At 43.6% G+C, this 14601-nt stretch overlaps 1 protein-coding gene across 2 annotated transcripts in view; it reads right to left on the bottom strand.

Annotated features, from left to right (window-relative positions):
• The window catches only part of MSRA (methionine sulfoxide reductase A), a 434018-nt gene that overhangs the window by 88240 nt on the left and 331177 nt on the right, over positions 1 to 14601 (bottom strand). The window lies entirely within an intron of this gene.

The raw sequence follows: 14601 nt of genomic DNA, 5'->3' as shown, positions 1-14601 counted from the left end.
GAAATCGCCTGAAAAGCGTACTCTGGCACTTATTCAAATACAAAGCAATTTGCCAGTATTACAAAAGGAGGCACTACAAAAACACTGACAATGCAGACATGTAATTATTCTGCTCCTCTCTGTATATTATCTTGTGATTTACAAGCAAACTCAGCCGTAGGTTTGAATTCATCAACCCTAGATCCATCTATGGGTGAACCAATTTTAGGCGAGGGTTACTCTAGATGTACAGACCAGCTTCACCATTCACTCATTCATTCAGCAAATATTTATCATGTGTCTACTCTAGACAAGGCAAAGACCCGCTAGGCTAGATGTTATAGTGAGTTAGGGCGGTAAGAGAGGATATCCGCACTCGTGATTGCACAGGGCACTATGTGTAACTGTTGCTGGAATGAGACAAAGGATCTGTAGGCATTATGCTAGGCAGGAATGATGGTGAAGGCAGCATGGAGAAGGGGTGGAAAAGGCATGGCCTAAAAATGATAACCAGGGCAATTTGATAGAAAAGTAGGGCATGTGTCAAAGAGTAGTGGACACTATGTAACATTTAATATCATATTTCCCAGAGTTTTGAATGCCAGGCTAAGAAGTGTGGAGGGTTTCCACAGGAGAGAAGCATAATCAAAATAGAACCTTGAAAGGTCTGGAGGATGGATTCTAGAGGGTGGGATTGGAACACCGTGGCCAGGCAGGAAGTTGAGGTCAGGGTCCAAGCAAGAACAACGGTTGAGGTAGGAATGGAAAGGATGGACAGATGGAAGAGAGAAAGCTGAAGGAGACCCACTGGTGTCAAAGCAGCCGTCGAGGTCAAGGGAGAGAATTAGGCAGAATGGTGGGACTTTAAAAAATGGTTGCAGTACAAGGAAGAATCGGCTTGGGAGAAAGTGACATGATAATTTTGAGATGTAAGTGTGAAATGCAGGTACAAATATCCATGAAGCAGTGGGAAATGCAGGCCAGAGGTAGAAAGGGGTCCTACCTGGGCTGTGTTTGGTACTTGTCAATCACTTGTTTAATCAGCATTTACTATAAGATGACTGAGGGTCGGTCAGATATGATGCTAGAGACTGTAGATACAACAATGAAGAATACCTACTTCCTGCCGTTGAGGGGTTTTTTAGACCAAAAGGGAAAGTAAAATAGCAATAATTAAAAGAAAGGGGGATTGAAGTGCAGATGCTACGAAAACACACTGGAAAAGGCTTAGGCCAGAAATCTGGAGTCTGAAAAGAGTTGGGGGGAATGTCGAGACTACATATCTAGGGATCTTTAAAAAGTTCATGGGGGGACCAGAACGTGGTGTGGTGGTTAACGCACTAGACTCTCACATGGCCAACTGTAGTTTGAGTCCCAGACCTGGTGGCTTGAAAATCACACTGGGTGCGTGTGCATGTGTGCCCAAAATCCCAAGAGGAGAATGGAGGAGATGGGACTGCAATGTGGCCATGCCCCTGGGATGTGATTTTTCAGTTTCTGTCTCTCTGTATTTCCCTGTCTCTCCAGCCAGCTCACACACCCTACAGCAAAAATCTCTCTCAAAAAAATGTTTAAAAGTTCATGGAAATATACATTATAAAAACATTATGCATGAATTTCTAATTTTTTTGCACCAAAATGGACTCCTACTTTAATTCCACTTTTCCATGACATTTCTGAAGTCCCCTGCTATAAATGGATGATGGCCAGACTATATATAACAACAGTATTCTGTCCCACAAGCTGCGGCAACCAGCCCAGGAGGCCAAACAGTAACCCCGATAGCCATCAGCCCCAAAGGGCTAAGAGACTTGATTAATAACTGAGTGCTCCTCTCATTTTTGTCTTGGCTTCCAATTTACAATGAACTAAGGAAAGATGAATATGCTCCCCAATCAATCACATGACAACCACTTCTTTTTAGCTCACCTGCAACTTCCCAAAACCTACAGCCTCCAGTCAGGGCATACTTGAAGGCTTCCTTTTTTCCAACTGTGACATTTTCTCACTCCTCTGCTGATGTTTTAATTGGCCAAACACAAGTAATGATGGCTGACTCCCTTGCAATAGCAAACTCTGAACCAAGAGCTTTTGCTTGTTTCTATTAGGTGGTCTTATTTCCATAACAGCATGCAATTCATTAAGGCTGGAGTGCAGAGGCTGCACGCTGGGCAGTGGGACACATGACAGGTAAGGCATGGACTTAGGAGAATGGGGAACCAACAGCCTGAGGTCATTAGGAATGACCTCAGGAGCCATGGGAAGGAGTATGAAGTTTACATCGAATGTAGAGTTATTAATACAAACTGAAAGTTGATTCTGAATTTTGTTTTTGGATGTTTGCCATAGGATGTGTGCACTCACCAGAGAAAGCCAGAGAGAGGGAAAGTGAGAAATCACCCCCCAGGGAAATGGCCATGCCATATTCCCTTCTCCTTCATTCTCCTCTCAAGACTCTGAGCAAGTGTGCCCATGAGCCCAGCATGATTCTCAAGCTGCTGGGTCCAGAACTGGGACCACAGAGTTGACCATTTGGGATCCAGCATCTTAACCACTATGCCGCCTGCTGGCCCTGATTCTGAATTTTAAATCCTGTCTCTTCAGGGCTGTTTTTCAGAGAATAAACATAGGAGGTGGGTAGGGACACGATGGCATTTACTGAGGACAGGGCCACAAGTCACCGAGCATTTGCATACAATGTTAAGAAGTAAGGGGTCCATGGACATCCCGGAACCCTTAGAGAGCTCTGTAAACCTGGAGCACTGAGAAGGAGGTCACATGTGAGCTGTTGTAACATACACATGGAGATGCAATATTACCTGATGAACCAAACAAGTAAACAGAAACACTGGGAAGGTAGGAGAGGATAGCTGAATTAGGACTCCCTATCAGAGCAGGCTGCCAAACACTGAGAGTAAGTACAAACTGACTAGGTAGCATGCCTCCATTTCGTTCTTGTTTTTTTAAGGATTATTTATTTTATTTATTACTAGTATTTTTTTTTTTCAATTTGCTATATGACACACACACTCACTAGAGAGACTGAGGGAGGATGGGGAGTGAGAAAGCAAGCCACCAGGTCCAAGACTTGAATAGTGGTTGGCCATGTAGGAGTCTAGCACCTCAACCATCACACCACCTGCTGGCCCCTCACGCCTCCATTTTTAAATAGAGGCTGCAACCTTTCGGTCCCCACTTTTGTACTTAATTTTACCACAGCACACCCCGATCTGATTTGCCAAACCTGTTTGTTGTTGTTGTTGTTGTTTTAGAGAGGTTTTTGCTATAGGGTGTGTGCACTCACCAGAGAGATAGAAAGACAGAAAGTGAGAAATCACCCCCCAGGGGAGATGGCCACGCTACAGTACCTTCTCCCTCATTCTCCTCTCAGGATCTTGGGCACACATGCACATGCGCTTGGTGTGAGTTTTAAGCCACTGGGTCCGGGACTAGAACTGCAGTTGACTACCTAGGAGTCCAGTGACATAACAATTATGCTGTCTGCTGGCCCTGATTTGCCAAATCTTTTAAAACTGAACTGAAAACACTAGAAAAGAAGTAGAACCCTGAATAAGGCACTTCTTATAAGTGTGTGTATGTTTGCTCTTCGGTTTTTATTTTTAATTTTGCCAGAGGGCATGTACATTTGTTGGAGAGAGAGAAAGTGAGAAAGCAGCCCCCAGAGGAATGGTCACACTGCAATCCCTTCTCCACATCTCCTTCCTTTTGGGATTTTGGGCACACACATACATGTGCCTGGTGTGTTTTTCAAGCTACCAGGTCTGGGATTTGAACCATACAGTCAGCCAAGTGGGTGGGATCCAGCTGTCTTAGCCAGCACACCATGAGCTGGCCCTTTAAAATGATGTTTAATCCCCATGCTATATTTTAACAGATATATTTAAAATCCCATCATAATTTTTTTTTTTTGTAGAGATAGTTTTGCTATAGGTCACGTGTGCTTGCCAGAGAGACAGAAAGTGAGAAATCACCCCCCAGAGGGGATGGCCACGCTGCAGTCCCTTCTCCTTCTCCTCCATTCTCTCAGGATTTGGGGCATGCACACATATGCACCCAGCATGAGATTCTTCTTTTCTTATGAAGAATTATTTTATTTAACATTTATTTATTTATTTTAATTTGACCAGAGAAGGATAGACTGAGACAGAGAGAAAGAGAGAGAGAGAGAGAGATGGAAAGTGAGAAAGAGAGCCACCAGGTCCAGGACTCCATGCAGTCGGCCAGGCAGGAGTCCAGCACCCCTAACCACCACACCACCTGCCAGCTCCATTGGAGTGAGTTTTAAGCTGCCGGGTCCAGGATTCAAACCACAGTTGACAACATGGGAGTCCAGCAATGTAACCTTTTCGCTATCTGTTGATCCCCCCATCATAAGCTTTTTGAAGATATATTTATAAGAAAGCTTCATAAATAAAATTTGTAATAATAAATTGCATTTGTGTAATTCCTTACTGTTTTCAAGATACTTCCAATCACATATTTTCTTCTTCTTTTTTTTTTTTTTTGGAGAGGTTTTTGCTATAGGGCACTTGTGCTTGCCAGACAGACAGAGAGAGACAGAGAGACAGAAAGCGAGAAATCACCCCCCAGGGGGATGGCCACGCCGCAATCCCTTCTCCTCCATTCTCCTCTCGGGATCTTGGGCACGCACGCACATGCGCCCGGCCTGAGTTTAAGCCACCGGGTCCAGGACTTGAACCACAGTCAACTACATGGGAGTTCAGCAACATAGCCATTACACTAACTGCTAGTTCCCTTCCAATCACATTTGATCTCTACATCGAGTGAGAGGTGGAAATGAGTGTCTTGTGTGTTGTGTGTGTTCGTGAGTTGATGGGAGGGCCTTGGGACACTTGGTCCATGACTTTCCCTTTACTCGCGAGGAAATTGGAGTTTATGGTAACATCCTTATTTAAAAACAGATCTGACATAATAAACACATCTCTTCCTCTCAGGCTAGTAATCTATGCATTCTTATTAAGCCATCTGACTGACAAGAGAGTAAGAAAACTGAGGGCAAATGGGGAGACTGTTATATAAACAGCCTCAAGAAGTCTCACCTCTTGGTATCCATATTAGGAGAAGTCTCTTCCCATGTTAAATTTCAGCTTGAACATATGATTTGCTTTAACCAATAGAACATTAACAAAGGAAGCAGAGGTTTTATACACACCTCCAGCTGGGGCTTAGCCTGCTGTCAAAGCCAACCCAATCTGGGCCAACCTTCTTGAAGCGGAAAGACCATGTGAAGAGAGAAGGTCCAGACAGCTCACATATCCCAAATGAGCCCAGCCTCTAGTAATGCATCAACCAAAGACAAGTGTAGTCCCATGAATAAGCCAGGGAAAACCAGGGCAAACCAACCAACCTGCAGAATCATGAGAAATAATCATTTTTGTTTAGAACCACTCTATTTGGGGAAACTTGTCATGCAGTAATAGATGACTGATATGCACAACAGATAACTGAAAAATAAATGTGTCCATGGGAGTCATTCACAGGCCCAAGAGTGAACCTGAAGTCTTTCAAGTTCATCACTTTGCACAGGAGTGCTGAATTGAGCTATCCCTGACATGGAAACCTGAGAAAGAATTCTAGATTCACACCGAGTCACTGTGGTTTGCTCACCCAGCTACTTAACACTTTTCATTTTACACAACATGCTCCTTCTCGCAAGGCCATTGGCTATCGCCAGTTTCATATGCCTGAAGGTGGAGAGAATCGACCACCACTCTGTGGCCCAACATTCGTTATGACTGCTGAAAGAGCACCGTACAGATGAAGGGAAGGAAGACCACAGAGAGGTACTTGCTTTGATCACACAGTTGTGCAAGGGACAGGATGAGAACCCAGGTCCTCTCACTCTAAACCCAGTAGTTTTTGAATAATACGTGCTACCTCCTTAGCAAGAGAGAGACACTCTAATTTTGTGGCTTAGAGATAATGATCACATGTCCATTCTAGGCAAGATGCAGCTATTTGGGACTACAGAGTGTTCTATCTTCAAAGTGATCTTTGGGTAAACAAGAGTCACAAGTGGTATCTCCCAGAGAGACACTCAGCAAGAGTGAGAATGAATCAATTTATTCATTTATTATTGATACCCACATATGTCTAAACAGGATCTGAGATAGCAGGGCCCACAGAGTATAGATTATCTCATTTGGCTGGATACATAAAACTATAGTTACTTCTAGGATATTATTTTGAAATCCCAGCCTTTTGTTGTTCTTTGCTTGCTTGCTTGTGAAGTCTTCAAATTCACATATTCTGTTTTAATAATATTAAAAACTTTTGCAGCAGAAATCTGTTGGCTTGTATGTGAGGGCCACCAGGGATCCCCCAAAAGAACAAAGTGTTACAGTTACATTTGTCAAAGAAGAAGAACTGGGTCACCTGCATCACTAAGCTCTCCCATGAACTGATTAGTAGACAATTAAAGAGTGGTTTGGGAATGCAATTTGCAAATGGATGGTGCTACAGAAGCGCACATTCCTCTTTGGGGGGGAAAAAAGAAAAAAGAAAAACATATGCTAGAAACAAATTTTAATCATCATAAATCATGCTTCAGTTTATTCAACTGTAATAATACTATTCGTTGGCTCATTATGAGGTTTCATACCACCTTGAAAACACTGATCACTCCTGCATGACATACAGCATGGATTGTTGGGTCTGACATGTAAACTAATTAGATCCTATTTTAGCTCTGCCTGTCGGAAAGGCAGAAGGAGATGGTGTTCACCATGAGGCCTGGAATCTCCTCCCTGTGTGATGTAGCTGGGCCAGCCTGAAAGCTATTAGAAAGAGCTGAACAACTGAGATCAGGAGGTGGGGACATGTTGGTAGTAACTTCTGAGTAGAGATTGCTGTACTATTACAAATGTGCCCTTACAAGAGTTAGTCATGAAGCTAAAAGAGATAAGTGCGCGCGTGTGTGTGTAATGCTTATGCGAGATGACAATCCCTCTCCATACGTTATCTCATTTAATTTTCCTAGCAAGCCAAAAAAGACAATTAAAAAATAGAAATTGTCAGAGTGCATATGTACTCACCAGAGAGAGAGAGAGAGAGAGAAAGTGAGAAAGCACCTCTCATGTGGCATGGTCACACAGCAATCCCTTCTCCATTTCTCCCTCCTTTCAGGATTTTGGGCATGCACATACACATGGCTGGTGTCTTTCCAAGCTGCTGGATCAGAGACACAAACCATGCAGCTGGCTACGTGGGATTCAGTCACCGTACCCACCAGACCATGCGCTGGCCCTAGATATTTTTTATCACTTAACATTTTATATACAAGGAAGTTGAGACCAGAGAACTTAAGAAACTTGCCCAAGGTGACACAGTTATAGAGCAGGGTTGAAACCAAGAAGTCCTTCACCTCAGCCTGTACCCTAAGCACTAAACTGAGACACAGCAGCAAGCAGATGCCCTAGACGACTTGGTCTGGCACACAGGCTCTGTGAGCTTGGTAACATGACTTCACCTCTCTGGGGCTCAGGTTCTTCATTTGTAAAACCAAGGAACTGGGTTAGGCCCTGAGGCTTTCTCTAAGACCCTTTTCCAGCTTTGTCAGTCAGTGATTCAATGATCTCAGCTTTGACTTCTATGCTTCTCTGTGAGACTGATCAACATGGTAGGACATACATATGTACTCAAGAACAACAGTTCAGTGTGGCTCAGGCACTCCTAGAGTATCTGAGATCTTCTCCAAGGTCCTTAAGATTGAAACTACTTTCACAATCATATCAATACATATTTCTTTATCCGCTCTGAGTATGTCATGAGTGCAGGCAGAGTTTTTCAGATTTCATAAGTGTTATGTCATCAGTCTGATGGCTAACAGAGTGAATGCATGCTTGGATTTAAGAAATTTCTCAATTTAATTTCTAATATGGTTCTTTGGGGTCCTCAATAATTTGTAAGTGTTTACAGAGGTCTTAAAGTCAAAAGTCTAAGAACTGCTGCTTAAGATCATGCCTACGACCAATAGAAACAAAAGAGTCTGAGGTCTCAGACAGTGGAGAAGAGAACTTAAGAACAAAAAGACTGGCGCTTTTGTTTTGCTTCTGCACAGCTGATTACTAACCAGACATTTTCAACTCCTTGAATTTAGCAGACCCAGCTGATCAACACAGCTTAGGAGGTGGTAACGGGAGAACGCTTTCTGACTAGGACCTAGTGGCTAACTCTCCCCTAGGTCCTTAACCATGACTTGAGAGCATACCTCTCTATACAAGAAGTATAGCTCTATTGGAGAAGGAAAGGCATGAGTGGAAAACAGTTATAAGTATCCCTTAGCACTGTCCTGATGCACACTGTCTACATCAACAGCTGAGTATTTAATGCGGAATCCCTTGGGAATTGCTGGTATAAGTGAAGACTTTGGTATAAACTGAGTATCATGTGCTGGAATGGAAAGGCCATAAAGGGGAGGGACGATGATTGACACTGACCAAGACAAATCAGGGCCTTGGTACATGTTATCTTATTTAGTCTACACAACAGTCCTCTCAGGAACATTTGATTAGAGCCATTTCACAGATTAGAAAACTGAAGCTGGGAGGTTAAGTTACTTATCCAGGCTCAAATATGTAACTAAATCTGACACCCAAGATTAAGTGCTAGTCCACCATCCTGAGGTTCCCAAACCTTGTTCACATTCACATCATTTAAGGGACTAAAACATTTTGCAATCCATGGCCCCACCTTTAAAGATTCTAATTCAATAGGTCTGGGTGGGGCTCTGGAAGCTATAGAACCTGAAAAATGATTGGACCTTAGTTGGCCTCTAAATTAACAAGATGATCAGTTGGAAATATTATTTCATGTTGGTAGGCTTTGTCCATATCATTACTACTTATTGGCTTTCCTTTCAGTACCTTTGTTTTTACCTCAAAGACATAATAGTTTTATTATTTCATGAGAATTGCTCTTTGCATGAAGATACACAGAGATCAATGTAAATTGAGAAGACAAACACTTTTCCTAAGCTCCAAGCAGTCATGCACACATGTTGGTAGATTTTGATTCTGCACATAAATTTCTGTGACACCCCCTCCCTGTGATATGCAGGTACTTGGGTAAATACTTTTTTAATTGAATTGAAATGTGATTGCATGTAATCCTCACCACTCTGTAAAGCAGGCGCAATAATTCCCAATTTGATGGCTCATAGGCTTGCCACAGTGAGCAGAATTCAGATATAAATCCTTTTTGATTGCCAAATTCTAGTTCAATAACCTGGTGGTATTGATCTGAAAAGGCTGGACACTTTGGGGTCAGTTCAGGAAAACTGAGAAGTGCATGCAGCTTTGCTAGGAATGGGCTGCTGTGGTTCCTTGGTCTCTGGTGGCCACATATTCCCTTTGCTGTCTCTTTTGTGGCCTGACAGCAGTAAAGGCCACTCATATTCCCACACCACACAGCACCGGTAATGGCGGTGTCGACAGCTGCTCTACCCACTGAAGCACACAAGCTGGCAGCACAGCACCTTTGGGATCCACCCAAATTTGAAGGAGAGAGAGTGCTGAGGGCTGGCTGAGATGCAGCCTGAGAATACCACAAGAGGGCAGACCATGAGGTTCTCTGTGGTCCTCTCAGAAGTTGTCAAGCAACCTGCAGTGACCCCATTGCTTTATAAGGGAAAATAAAAAAAAGACTGCATAATTTGACTTCTAAATGGGTCCAATTCAAATGTAGCCAATATAGAACCTTAATCATAAATTATGGCAATGCATTATAAAGCTCAACTCTAATTTCAAAGGGCATGTTGCCATCTGCAGAAAAGTGAGCTAGCCAGGAAAGTTACAGAAACAGGCCTGTCTCCACCCTCAAAGAAAGGGACAGTAATGGAAGAAATTTACAAACTCCCACTCAACTGCCATCCCTCAGTGAGCATCCATACTGTGAAGCCGTGGGGCTGGGAAAAGCAGGGGCCACCTCGGCAAGGTGAGTGATGATGAAGAGATCAATTCAATATTCCTCTATTGGCAACCTTCAACTTCATCTCTGCCATCAAAGCATCTCAGTTCCTTAGAACAACATAAAAACCTCAGCGAATTAGAAAATTGAAAAGAATAAAGGTTAGATCTTTTATCAGTGAGGAGATGCAGTTTGGCAAGGACTGGGAAGTTGGTTGTCATTTGCTCCCGCAGCCCCAATTCTGCTAAAGCCTTACAATTATAGAGCATGTTCAGGATGACAATCCTCTGTACACCCATAATCCTCCTTGATCTTCACAACAGCCCATAGTGTGAACAAGCAGGGTAAGGGTTATAAGCTTGACTTTGCAAATTAGGAAATGCATTTTTAAAAAATTGTATGAGTCACTAAAACAGCACAGAAGTCCAGCAAAGGGTCCTAGAACCTTTCAGTACATGGATGTGTACTGAAAGCACTTCTCAGATGGCTTTTGTTTGTGTGATTTCCTTCTAGTGTTTTCTTTTTTATTTTTTTTCATTTTTTGGAGAGGTTTTTGCCCCAGGGCGCGTGCACTTGCCAGAAAGACACAGAGAGAGACAGAGAGACAGAAAGTGAGAAATCACCCCCCGGGGGATGGCCACGCCGCAATCCCTTCTCCTCCATTCTCCTCTCGGGATCTTGGGCACACACGCACATGTGTCTGGCGTGAGTTTAAGCCACCGGGTCTGGGACTCGAACCACAGTCGGCTATATGGGAGTTCAGCGACATAGCCATTACGCTAACTGCTGGTCCCCCTTCCAGTGTTTTCTCAATCCTAAAATATTCAGTCTTTCTTTCTACCTGAATGCAATTCCTCTTTCTTTTAATTTTTAAATTATTAATATATTTTTGATTGACAAATCATAACTGTATACATTCACAGGGTACAGTGTGATGTTTTGACATACATATACACACAGACATACAATGCGAGGTGACGGAATCAAATGAATTAACATATCCATCACCTCGCTTACCTATCATTTTTATGGTGAGCTATCTGAAATATACTCCCTCAGTTATTTTGAAATATACATTATTGTTGACTGTAGTCACTCTGCTGTGCCATAAATCTCAAAACCAATTCCTCCAGTCTATCTGAAACTCTGTGCCCTTTGATCAATAGCTCCCATTCCCTGTCTCTCCCCGCTGCCGGCTCTAGAACCCACCCCTCTGGTTCTGCTTCCCTAAGTCCAACTTTTCGAATTCCACATATACATGAGACCATGAGGCATGTGTTGTTCTATGGCTGGCATATTTTACCCAGCATAGAAAACACAATTATTTTTTACCACCTTTTGTTTTCAGCTGGTACGTCTTTCTCCAGGCCTACTGTTGTGCATCCCCTTTCCACACACGAAGTGCACACATAAATGGCTCATGTTTTCTTTCTTAGTCCTACCTGATCCCTCACATATTCTATTTGCCACCTTTTTCCTACCAAAGGATACCTTTTCTTCTGCTGCTCTTTGTCCCTTTGATTCATTTCTCCTCTCTTTCATCAGCTACCTGAATTCCTAATTTGCTGGGCCATCTAATTTACCTCTTTCCTTCCAAGTCTTATTAGTGTTGCACCAGAAACACGAAGCCCGGCTGTCATCACAAAGAATGTGTGCACTTGTGAGGATTACGTTATAAACTGAGCAGTCCGAAGGGCACCTTGCTGCATGCTAATAGCACCTTAATAACATTTTCCTGAGGGTGGCTGTGCCCAGGTGCGCTGAGCAGAGGTGCAGTGAGCCTCAGTGTGGCTGGAAAAGACCAGGAGAGGCGCTGGCAGCTGGTGGAGGCAGACAATAGGCTCGAGATAGAGAATCATGAGCCAGGTAGTACTGTTTAGAAAACTTAATGATGTTTGATATCACTACCAGAAAAATTAACCAGAGGCAGAAAGGTATCTACTTAAACATGGATCGAGGTGTACAGGACTCAGTGATGCTCTCTGTGGCCAAATAGTCTTTCTGAAAGCATCATCAAATGTGACAAGCTCGTAGAGCTGCTGGCTTACCAAGGCAGGGATCCCATATTTGACAGTGTGCATACCTCATGAGAGTTTTGTAAATTCACCTTTAAATATAGGTGATTTGAACTCTAAAACACGGTGTGGATTGGTAGGCCTTGTATTTGATGACTTGTACTCCGTTTTCTGGCCATACTTCTGAAGGGTGGCCTCTTTTCAGAGGACTCAGCCCTGCTACTAGAGAAAGAAAACAACTTACTGGTTTAGAATCTAAGCCTGTCTTGAGAAAGCTGTTACTTCCCACGTTGCTCCAGACGGTATTTGCAGAATACCTTGGGTCTAGAAAATAAACTACTTATAAAGTACTTGTAAAGACCTTTTAGTTCTGATCTTAGGCTAGAAATTCACAGATTTGAAGCAAATCTCTCTCTCTCTCTCTCTCTCTCACACACACACACACACACACACACACACACACACACACACGATGATAAAAAAAACCCTCCCCCTAATGTATAAATAAAATGTTTGATATCACTACCAGAAAAATTAACCAGAGGCAGAAAGGTATCTACTTAAACATGGATCGAGGTGTACAGGACTCAGTGATGCTCTCTGTGGCCAAATAGTCTTTCTGAAAGCATCATCAAATGTGACAAGCTCGTAGAGCTGCTGGCTTACCAAGGCAGGGATCCCATATTTGACAGTGTGCATACCTCATGAGAGTTTTGTAAATTCACCTTTAAATATAGGTGATTTGAACTCTAAAACACGGTGTGGATTGGTAGGCCTTGTATTTGATGACTTGTACTCCGTTTTCTGGCCATACTTCTGAAGGGTGGCCTCTTTTCAGAGGACTCAGCCCTGCTACTAGAGAAAGAAAACAACTTACTGGTTTAGAATCTAAGCCTGTCTTGAGAAAGCTGTTACTTCCCACGTTGCTCCAGACGGTATTTGCAGAATACCTTGGGTCTAGAAAATAAACTACTTATAAAGTACTTGTAAAGACCTTTTAGTTCTGATCTTAGGCTAGAAATTCACAGATTTGAAGCAAATCTCTCTCTCTCTCTCTCTCTCACACACACACACACACACACACACACACACACACACACACGATGCTAAATAAAACCCTACCCCTAATGTATGAATAAACACAGACTTGCAGTTTATCAAGTGAGATACAATTCCAGAGCTTGTAACAAAGGGCTCCACAGGACGAGGAAGCGGAGTCCCAGTGAAGGCTACCCACTTGCACAAGGGCATACCTTGTCTTGTTTGCCCCGTGTCGTCTCTCACACCTCACTCGCTCGCCTACTTACATTCGGCACTGAGAGTGGTCTGTAACACGCGAGGGAAGAACAGAAATACAGCAATTTTCACTGATGACTTCATGAAGAGGTTGGATGAAATGAAAATGGGAAAAAATATATTTAAAAGAAAACCATTTTCCTACCACAGGTGCTTGGGTGTTAAACTCTGTGGATTCCTGAGACCTTGCAGCACCCTTAGGGAGAATATGTGCATAATTAATGTAATAGTTTCCAATCTTTGTTTAATGCTAGCGCTCAAATGATACCACCCAAAGTAGGCCCCTTCTTTCTTACATGATTTTTCTTACTTAAGTCTTGCTATTTTGTACAAAGTTTTGGTATCTGTCAATATATTTCTGCTACCAGAAGGAACCACAAAAATTCCACAACCATTAGCCCCTGATCTCAACATATTTTTATACAAAATAATCAAAATAAAGAATGAGGAGAAACAGGAGGAGGGATCTTCATCAAATGACTCATTCACCATCTACAAATCTGCGGGCGTGAAGTGTCCATGAGGAAGGGAATGAGCATGCACAGAGCTGGGAAGCAGCGACCAGGGGCTGTGTCACAACCCAACACCCCCACTTATATAGGTCAGGTGACATCAGGAGCAATCAGGTTCTGCCTCTGTCTCCTGTGGGGGCATTACAGTAATGGCCACACAAGCTCCGAATGGCTGTGAAAGTTCTTTCTCAACCCTGACCTCTGCATCTGACTGGTGCTCATTGTCCCCAAAGGCACCAGATCAACTAGGTACCCTAGTTCTTAGGACTGAAGGCTCTGGGTGTCACTGGCTCACAGGCGCCCCACCACTCACCTGCGAGGACCTCAGATCCCCAGAAGGGAGGCTCGGGAGGCAGCTGCAGTTAGGCTGCCAGCCTTTCTCCAACCCCGTCTGGCCAACGGCAAGACCAGGCACTGGGGTCTGCGGTCTGGTTCACCAGGCCACGGCACGAGACCAGAAGTAACCTGCTGTGGAGGCCTGAACAGTGATTCCAATCGCCTCGGTAAATTCAGAGACGACTTCGATAAGGGAAAAATGATTTTTTTTTTTGAACAGTTAGCTTCGGGTGTAGATTTCACAATGGAATGCTGTCCTCTCTTCCTTTCAGAGTGACAGGGGTAATGGTCACAGCTTAACTCGGACACAGCCTCTCTCGCCTTGCCGATGGCTGCCGGATTTCAAACCACACACTACAGAAGAAAACGGAGCTGCGAGGAGTTCAAGGTGATGGGAAAGGCGGCCCACTTCCCTCCACGCTCCGCTTTTGTCCTTCACACACGTCCCACTTGAGGCGGAAGCTAATGGCATTGACCCCGGCCCCCACGGCGCCGGCCGGCGAGTGCACAGCTGC

Source organism: Tupaia chinensis, unplaced genomic scaffold, assembly GCF_000334495.1.
Source record: "Tupaia chinensis unplaced genomic scaffold, TupChi_1.0 Scaffold138390_1, whole genome shotgun sequence".
NCBI classification, from domain to species: domain Eukaryota; kingdom Metazoa; phylum Chordata; class Mammalia; order Scandentia; family Tupaiidae; genus Tupaia; species Tupaia belangeri.
Note: the sequence above shows the minus strand (reverse complement) of the source record. Positions and strands in the feature narration are given on the sequence as shown.